The 9,836-nt window shown below is 43.9% G+C and overlaps 1 protein-coding gene across 1 annotated transcript in view; it reads right to left on the minus strand.

The window, feature by feature from the left end:
* Nucleotides 1-1,689, minus strand: part of SLC24A2 (solute carrier family 24 member 2) — a 169,965-nt gene extending 168,276 nt beyond the window's left edge. The window contains exon 1 of the mRNA XM_084629612.1: nt 1,600-1,689. The gene's annotated coding sequence lies outside the window, so the exon portion shown is untranslated. The remainder of the gene's footprint in view (nt 1-1,599) is intronic.
* Nucleotides 1,690-9,836: the final 8,147 nt, after the last annotated feature.

The raw sequence follows: 9,836 nt of genomic DNA on the forward strand, positions 1-9,836 counted from the left end.
TCTAAAAACTTAAGTGCCCAATCCTGCAAACCCTTAAGCAAATAGTCTTGACTAACACAAATATTGCCATTGAAGTATATGGGCGAGTAAGAACATAAGAAAGAGTTTGGAGTATTGGCCCATTAGTGTGCTTTGTTAACACAGAACAACTACTGTGAATATTGGCTGTATGATTAATGAATTTAAACTATTTTCAAAGACATATCTTAATACAGAAAATGATGTATACAATCATTAGATCTTTTATGCTGTAAGCAATAAAAATAATTACTATTACTACTGTATATTGAATATGCACATAGAAAGACTTTATATCATGCCAATTATTCAGGACATTAAGGTATTAACATGTCTGATTATTACAGATTATATGAAATGTTAAAAATAAATTTAAAAATACGTTTAAAACCAGTGATTACAGTCTTGTTAAATACAGAATTTCAATTATCCACATTTGGGCACACAGCAGTTGCAGTCGGATCCATTTTCTTGATTTTATTAAAAAAATTGTTCCCATTTCCAGATGATGCCAGGGGTATAAAAAATTTTTTTACAGCCCATAAGGGCGGTATTTCGTTTTCCATCTTAGATTGACTCCCTACCAGTCTGACACAAATAATATTAAACAGTCAAGATAAAGATACATATTATTAGTGGCTATGCTTGCAATTTACACAACCAATGATCCAAATAGCTCTCTCTTGAGATGTTTATAAAGGGAAATCAGAAATATAATTCTAGATGTGTGAACTGAATGACAAAACACACCCTGTACCTCCCCAGTTTCGATAATTCTACAACATACTGATTAGATAGATGGACAGCCACACACACTGAGGAGATTTGAGCCCCTAGGATAACACATATCTGCACTTAACACGTATCTAGGAATATGAAGGGGAAAACTCCTTTTCACTGACTTTCTTTTTTAATATATATCCTTCCTCTGGGTCATTGCAAAGATGTCTCAGACACACAAATAGGTACCACTAACTCAGCTCCAACTTTGCAAAACTTTTCCTTTCTCCAACCCTCCCCCCCCCCCGCCAACACCCAATCTCAGAACAACACTTCATATAAAGGCGAGGTACTTGGGGAGGGGGAACTATTTCCTGATTTCTCCCCCACCTCCAGCTTCACGGCTGTGCACCTGCACCGTCTCCTTACATCTCATGTGACATCACAGAGAACCCCCTGGTGGGGGCTGTGGCTTGGGAAATATCTTGTCCCCTAAGGGGAGGGGGGGGGCAGCCCCATTTAGGGCAGGAAAAGCTTTTGGGGTGGGTTTGTCTGCTATGAGGAGGTGGGTGCTCCCTCCATTTGCTTAATTTAGATGGGTAACCAAATTGGGGGGGGGTAGGGAGTGGGGCCCCACAAAGAAACCACTTCAAAGGAATGGGGGGATTAGATACCAAACGATCAGTGTGGGGGGCAGTCCTACCCCCATCCCCCCCCCCATTCCCTACCCTTGCCAAGGGCCAACGGGGGGGGGGGGCTGAGGGGATTAACCCGGAGCCCTCCCCACTCGCCTTCCCGCCCGCGCCCCTTCCTCCCCGCAGCTGCCGCCGCCCCAGCCCCAGCGCGGGGCCCAGCACTTACCGGGGTGCAGCGCTCTCCCCCGCCGGGCCGGGGCAGAAGGTGGTTTGCATGAGTGCAGCCCGCACGGCGCCGCCGGTGCTACAAGCCGGGACCGGTCCCCTGCCCTCCGCCTTCCCCTCCTCCTGGACGTGATGTGCGAACAAGGGACTAGCGGGTGCAGGATGCTGCTGTCAGCCGGCCGCCGCCTCTTACCCGCCGAAGTGAGAGGCTGAGCTCCGGGTGAGACTGACCGGTGCCAGCTGCACAGCATCCACTGCCGGCCCTTTCTCCACCCTGCTCCGCTCTCCTCTGCCTCGGCCACTCCCTCCGTCCCCTCTGCCTATCCGCTCTGCCTCCCTCGCTCTGGCACAGAGGACACCGTAAGTCAAGGAGCGGGAGGCTCCCCTCCCACATCAGTCTGTAGCTGCAAGCAGGTGAACATGTGCCTAGCTGCATGTGCCAGCTGAAGGTTATGACACAAAGTCACAGGGACCCACCGAAGCCTGGCAGCTCAGTGGGTGATATACATCGCTGCGCTATGGAATGAGATTTCCCTGCCTATCAGCCTGTCCTATTTTCTTTCCCTCTCCCGCCTCCCCCTTCATACAGTGAAGTTAGGGATGGTGAAAGACAGGGCCAGGGAGACTTTCCCAGACCTGAAGAAGAGCTCTGTGTGGTTTGGAAGCTTGTCCCTCTCCCCAGGAGAAGTTGGTCCAATACAAGATATCACCTCACTCATCTTTTTCTCTCTAATATCCTGGGATCAACAGGGCTAAAACTACTCTCCATACAGCCACAGAGACTGATGTCTTTCCCCAACCTGCAAAAAATTTTCCCTTCCCATCCTGAACTGGGAGGAAAAGTCAGAATCTCAAAAATTTTCAAGACCCAAAAATATGAAGAACATTTTGGTTTGGGTAAGCCAAAAGATTTCATTGTAATAATTCTGAAACCTTTCATTTGTTTTTGATCTTTCCCTCTTTTCACCATGTTTTAATCTAAATTTACTAAAATTTCAAAACAAAGTGCATTTTGACTGGAAAAACTGAAACTTTCAGTTTTAAAATGTCAAAATAGGATGTTTTAACAATTAACAAATATTCCAATGGGGGTGGGGGGGGTCTGGAGAGTTCTTGAAACCCCCTGTTTTGCATATCATTTCCACTTTGACAAATTGGGGGGTGGGGCACAAAAAATGGCCTGTCAAAAAATTCCCAGCCAGCTTGACTGAAGATCTCCGTCCGCAGAACAGATCCAGCACAAATAGTGGCAACATGAGCTATCCCACCCCATCAACAATAACAATTCTATGTTATAAATTGTTCCTATTACAAATTAAAATAATAATAAATACAGACGGTCATCCGTACGCACACACACACAATCTCTTCCTAGATCTGTTTTGTACAGCTACTCTATGCAGGGAATGGTAAAGGCTAAATGTCACCTGGACTGAGCAAAACATTAAAAAAACCAACCTGACCCAGTTACTTCAAGACTCCCCACCCCCATCCCACTCATATTATTCTGGAGTGAGTGTGGAGGAGTCAGGATGTAAGGGGTCATTTGGAAATGCCAAGATTCAGTCTACTCATATTTTCTGATCTATTAAATCTTCCAATTTGTGCAAGACTCCTGGGCTCCTTGAGCAGTAGCATAATTCTCCTGAATGGGAACACTACACAGCCAAAGGGGAGAAACTCAAAGGACAGGATGTGGAGAGTCAGAGGTAGAGGGATACGGTGGGACAGTTGGATGAAGGGAGGGGGAGGAATTTGAGTGAAGGACCCAGAGGGAGGGAGTCGAGACAGGGAGGGAAATTTGAAAGAAAGAATTGGGGTAGGGGAGATACACAAAGGATGTATTGGGGATGGAGGAGCAACTTGAATGAGGAAATTATGGGTTTGAAAGGGACAATTTCCTGATTTGACAAGGGGGAGGAGCAAGGAATTGAGATATTTGATGGAAGAAACAACGAGGAGTCCGGTAGACTAACAGATTTATTTGGGCATAAGCTTTCCTGGGTGAAAAACACACTTCTTCGGATACATGGAATGCATATTACAGAAACAGGCATAAATATATATTGGCACATGAAGAGAAGGGAGTTACCTTACAAGTGGAGAACCAATGTTGAAGGCCAAGAAGGCTTGACACCTCCTCATTAATTATTGGGAGTGGACCACATCCACCCTGACTAAATTGGCCTTCAACATTGGTTCTAACAAACTGGTAATGTGTGTCAGCAGTGTCCACATGGACAGTTAGTCTGTGGCAGGCTAGTGCGGGTTAGATTCACGTCCCAGCTTGCTGTGAACTAATTGTTCTTGCAGACAAGCCCTGAGAAATATTTGGAAATGGCTTCAGGTTTCCATTGCTCACTAACATAACTCTATTTTCTGAATAAGTTTACAATGAAACTCAAGTTAACAAATATTGTTAGTTTCAGAGTAACAGCCGTGTTAGTCTGTATTCGCAAAAAGAAAAGGAGTACTTGTGGCACCTTAGAGACTAACCAAATGAAGTGAGCTGTAGCTCACGAAAGCTTATGCTCAAATAAACTGGTTAGTTTCTAAGGTGCCACAAGTACTCCTTTTCTTTTTGCAAATATTGTTAGTGTTCGCTTAGAGCTAAAGAACAGCTCTGTAAGTATGTCTGCTTGTTCTGCTTTCCTTTCATTCTGCTGTCCATCACACTGAATATTCATTCCACTGGACTGTTAGTTCCTGCCAAACAGAGAGCAAATTCTACTCAGCATAGCAATACATCTTGAACAAACATAAAAATACCAATGTTTTGATTGATTTAATGAAAAGCCAGGACATTTCAAGCATCCCAAAAGTAGTTATTGGGACACTGGGACATCAAAATAAAAATAGGACTATCTCGGTAGAACTGGGACATAACGTCACTTTACATATCCAGTAGTGGCATTTACATTGTTTTTAAGTCTACTGCCATTTCAGCAGATGACAGCAGCTATGGTCTCAGTGGGGTGCTATGGAAATGACTGGAAGACTATAGGATATTTGTCTAGATGGATATCAGAGGCCAAGACCAGGTGCACCAACCAGGGTAGGAATGTTAGAATGATTAGAAAAGAAGAGAAAGGATTTACTATATTTAACTACTGTACCACATGTAGACACCAGCTGAAGTCATCCAAGAGATAAATCATTCTTCTTCATCAGTTTCTATCTCCAGAAAGATTCATGCAGTGGTGCTTATAAGTATTCTTTTTTTACATTTTTATTTTGTCTCCTTTCTTGTTGTTATGCAGCTTAGACTTTGCAAGGGCAGGTGTATGTCTTTTGTGCATGAGGAGAAGGTAGGAAGGAAACAAGTGAAAAAACCTGAATGGTAGTGTCTAGAAGTATTGTGGCAGCACATTCTGAAGCTGGAAGATACTGATGAGGGAGGTTACCATGACTACCAAAGGCGGCATATTTGAATAAAAATTTATGTTAAGTCTTTTAAATGCTAATTGTAACTGGGGAATGGCTGACATCTAAAATTGCAGACACTTTTTCAATACTTTACAACTTATGATTAATGTAAGGAGAGGACTAAAAAAGGATGACAAATGTAAACACTGTGAAGTTGACATAGTTTACATCTTTAAAGTATATTACGTTATTTACTTGTTCAAAATCATAAATTGGATAGGTACCTGTTAAATGTAAGCCAAAAAGCATATGAAACACAAAGGCCATATCTATAAACTGGTAATTATATTATAGGATGGTATGCAAAGAAAAATTTAAAAAGCTTTTGTATTCCGGCAACTAACGGAAGTTACTAGATCGCAGGTCCTGGTTCTCATGGGAGATGTCAATCACCCTGATATCTGCTGGGAGAGCAATACAGCAGTGCACAGACAATCCAGGAAATTTTTGGAAAGTGTAGCGGACAATTTCCTGGTGCAAGTGCTGGAGGAATCAACTAGGGGCAGAGCTCTTCTTGACCTGCTGCTCACAAACTGGGAAGAATTAGTAGGGGAAGCAAAAGTGGAGGGGAACCTGGGAGGCAGTGACCATGAGATGGTCGGGTTCAGGAGCCTGACACAAGGAAGAAAGGAGAGCAGTGGAATACGGAACCTGGACTTCAGAAAAGCAGACTTTGACTCCCTCAGGGAACTATTGGGCAGGATCCCCTGGGAGAATAACATGAGGGGGAAAGGAGTCCAGGAGAGCTGGCTGTATTTTAAAGAATCCTTATTGAGGTTACAGGGACAAACCATCTCAACGTGTAGAAAGAATAGTAAAGATGGCAGGCCACCAACTTGGCTTAACAGTGAAATCCTTGCTGATCTTAAACACAGAAAAGAAGCTTACAAGAAGTGGAAGATCGGACAAATGACCAGGGAAGAGTATAAAAATATTGCTCAGGCATGCAGGAGTGAAATCAGGAAGGCCAAATCACACTTGGAGTTCCAGCTAGCAAGAGATGTTAAGAGTAACAAAAAGGGTTTCTTCAGTTATGGTAGCAACAAGAAGAAAGTCAAGGAAAGTGTGGGCCCCTTAATGAATGAGGGAGGCAACCTAGTGACAGAGGATGTGGAAAAAGCTAATGTACTCAATGCTTTTTTTGCCTCTGTCTTCATGAACAAGGTCAGCTCCCAGACTACCGCACGGGGCAGCACAGCATGGGGAGGAGGTGACCAGCGCTCTGTGGAGAAAGAAATTGTTTGGTACTATTTAGAAAAGCTGGACAAACACAAGTCCATGGGGCTGGATGCGCTGTATCCGAGAGTGCTAAAGGAGTTGGCAGATATGATTGCAGAGCAATTGGCCATTATCCTTGAAAACTCATGGTGATCGGGGGAGGTCCCGGACGACTGGAAAAAGGGTAATGTAGTGCCCATCTTTTAAAAAGGGAAGAAGGAGGATCCTGGGAACTACAGGTCAGTCAGCATCATCTCAGTCCCTGGAAAAATCATGGAGCAGGTCCTCAAGGAATCCATTCTGAAGCACTTAGAGGAGAGGAAAGTGATCAGGAACAGTCAGCATGGATTCACCAAGGGCAAGTCATGCCTGACTAATCTAATTGCCTTCTGTGACTAGATAAATGGCTCTGTGGATGAGGGAAAAGCAGTGGACGTGTTATTCCTTGACTTTAGCAAAGCTTTTGACACAGTCTCCCACAGTATTCTTGTCAGCAAGTTAAAGAAGTATGGGCTGGATGAATGGTCTATAAGGTGGATAGAAAGCTGGCTAGATTGTCGGGCTTAACGGGTAGTGATCAACGGCTCCATGTCTAGTTGGCAGCTGGTATCAAGTGGAGTGCCCCAAGGGTTGGTCCTGGGGCCAGTTTTGTTCAATATCTTCATTAATGATCTGGAGGATGGCGTGGATTGCACCCTCAGCAAGTTTGCAGATGACACTAACCTGGGAGGAGAGGTAGATATGCTGGAGGGGAGGGATAGGATACAGAGGGACCTAGACAAAGAAATCTGATGAGGTTCAACAAGGACAAGTGCAGAGTTCTGCACTTAGGACGGAAGAATCCCATGCACCGCTACAGACTAGGGACCGAATGGCTCGGCTGCAGTTCTGCAGAAAAGGACCTACGGGTTACAGTGGACAAGAAGCTGGATATGAGTCAACAGTGTGCCCTTGTTGCCAAGAAGGCCAATGGCATTCTGGGATGTATAAGTAGGGGCATTGCCAGCAGATGGAGGGACGTGAGCATTTCCCTCTATTCGACATTGGTGAGGCCTCATCTGGAGTACTGTGTCCAGTTTTGGGCCCCACACTACAAGAAGGATGTGGAAAAATTGGAAAGCGTCCAGCGGAGGGCAACAAAAATAATTAGGGGACTGGAACACATGACTTATGAGGAGAGGATGAGGGAACTGGGATTGTTTAGTCTTCAGAAGAGAAGAATGAGGGGGGATTTGATAACTGCTTTCAACTATCTGAAAGGGGGTTCCAAAGAGGATGGATCTAGACTGTTCTCAGTGGTAGCAGATGACAGAACAAAGAGTAATGGTCTCAAGTTCCAGTGGAGGAGGTTTAGGTTGGATATTAGGAAAAACTTTTTCACTAGGAGGGTGGTGAAACACTGGAATGCGTTACCTAGGGAGGTGGTGGAATCTCCTTCCTTAGCAGTTTTTAGGGTCAGGCTTGACAAAGCCCTGGCTGGGATGATCCAGTTGGGGATTGGTCTGGCTTTGAGCAGGGGGTTGGGCTTGATGACCTCCTGAGGTCCCTTGCAACCCTGATATTCTATGATTCTAAGAATCTAAAATAATTGCTATTTAACAGCAGTTTTCAATAAACTACATGCTAGAGACTCTTAAAATTTGAATTTTAGACTTCAAGCAATGGACTGAAACTCTTCCTTCCGGAGATCCCATGATGTTTCACGAACACTGAGTAAACCTCATCACCTACTCCAGATTAAGAGGGTAGATATTATTTCTATTTTGTAGGTAGGGAAGCCAAGATGAAATGATATGAAGTAAAAAAACGTTACTGTCAGTGTCAAGATTAGAATCCAAGTGTCCATAGAGCCAGTCCTGTGGTCTAACCACTAGACAACTTTGCCTTCATGGCAGCAGCCACAGGCTCAAACCAAAAAGTGTTTATCTACAAGTTGCATTCCATTGTGGGTTCTAAGCACTTGGGGTAAATATTGTTTTTAACATTACACACAGTTCTCATAACAACATTTTAGGTTTAAGCTATAAAGAGCTAATTTCTACTTACAATTATACCCTCCATGCACCCGCAACTGATGTCAAATATTATAATAATTTACTACCGGGTGCAATGCTAGCAGTAATGTTTTGGTATAGGTTAGTAGTCAGTGTGTCAAACTATTTAAGCACACCAAGAGGGGATCCTTATATAAGGATCAGTAGTGATTTAGCATTAACATTTTTGTTCCTGTTGTTATTCTCTTTGGGTTATACTGAGCCCTTTCTGTTCAATGTCAGAATAATCAGGTTTTGTGAAGGGAACTAACTGGGAATTAGGAGGAAGGAATTGTCCAAGGGAATTGAGATCATATAGTGCTCATGGTACACACATTGAATCTTGTGTGAATAGATAGTACTATGTTGGATTCAATCTTTCCATTCAGACAGAACCCAGAGAGCAGTGAGGGGCTGAATATTCTCTCCTCGCTTTTTTGACACCTACATGAGACTGCTCAGAGAGACAGACATGCTACAGATTCAGGTGCTGACAATATGCAGATGAAACTCAACACAATTTTATATCACCTTCTCCACCGATGTAGCCTCCATCATCACCAAGATGTCCCAATACCTAGAAGAAATCAGCAGAAAAATGAAGATGACTCTGACCTCAGCCCAGAAAAGCCAGAAGTGATATAGATAGGAAGGGGAAAACACTTTGAGGAACTTATCAATATACTACTTTTACTCCTGAGAGAGAGAACCTGAGACTACAGATCATCAAGGTGGTGTGAAGATTTGGGGGTGCTGCTATACATCTCAGTGTTCTGAACACACATTGCAAGTGGTGAAAAACTTCTTCTACCATCTTTGCCTCGTAGGCTTCAAACATTCCTCACAAATGAGAACCGAGCAACTGCGATCCACGTTATCAATGCTTTCAAGCCAGGCTGTTTTAATTCACTCTCAAATCTCTAATCAAAGGCCATTAAGGGTATGTCTACACTGTAATTATAAACCTGTGGCTGGCTTGTGCCAGCTGACTTGGGTTAAGGTGGGAGGGTCCGAGAGCAGAGGCTCCTACCTGAGCCCAAATGTCTACGCTGTAATTAAATCGCTCCTTAGTCCAGGCCCACGTCAGCTGGCACAGGCCAGTCATGACTGTCTAGTTGTAGTGTAGATGTACTCGAAGTGGCTTGCAGATCAGGACCAGTACTTTGAACTCTGCTGTGAAGAGAATGGGGTGCCAACAAAGTTTGCAAACCACTGATGAGATGTGTTCACTTTGCCCTTCATTGCTAATGAGGAAACTTGTCAGTGTCATTCTGTTGGCCTGATCTGCAACTGGTCCAAAGCAGCGTAGCTCAATATAATGACGTCATTTTACACAAGCTAAGGAACTGGATGTTTGTGTTCTGGAATAGTGAGATATTGAGCAATACCCTGAGTCTTCACGCACGTTTAAAGCCATGTAATGAGCTGTGCTGGGCACACACAGACCAGAAACAAGCATCTGGCACTTAGCACGTATTTATTGAATTCTCAGAGGACATAGAGATCAGGCCTAAGAGTCTGTCCTCCTCCTCCTTTTTGTACAGGGTGAACAAGCAGCAAT

The sequence above is a fragment of the Lepidochelys olivacea genome (assembly GCF_965140295.1).
Source record: "Lepidochelys olivacea isolate rLepOli2 genome assembly, chromosome: 5".
In the NCBI taxonomy this organism is placed as follows: domain Eukaryota; kingdom Metazoa; phylum Chordata; order Testudines; family Cheloniidae; genus Lepidochelys; species Lepidochelys olivacea.